Source organism: Tachypleus tridentatus, chromosome 6 (assembly GCF_004210375.1).
Source record: "Tachypleus tridentatus isolate NWPU-2018 chromosome 6, ASM421037v1, whole genome shotgun sequence".
Classification (NCBI taxonomy): Eukaryota; Metazoa; Arthropoda; class Merostomata; order Xiphosura; family Limulidae; genus Tachypleus; species Tachypleus tridentatus.
Genome location: NC_134830.1, coordinates 55,909,180 through 55,909,395, shown reverse-complemented (window position 1 = coordinate 55,909,395; position 216 = coordinate 55,909,180).

The window sequence follows — 216 nt, the reverse complement described above, 5'->3', positions numbered from 1 at the left end:
TGTCTGTAAATATCTTAGCAAAAATGTTTAATTTCTTGTATAAACAGACTCGTTTTTTCGCTTTGGAAATCTGATAATCCTCATAAAAACCACAAAAGAAAGCTTTAAAAATTGAGGTTGTTATCCAGTAAAATAACTAACGTCATAAAACTACTCGTAATTATATGTTAACTATTTTCTGATGAAGCTATCAACGTTTACAGTACAAACCTAAGA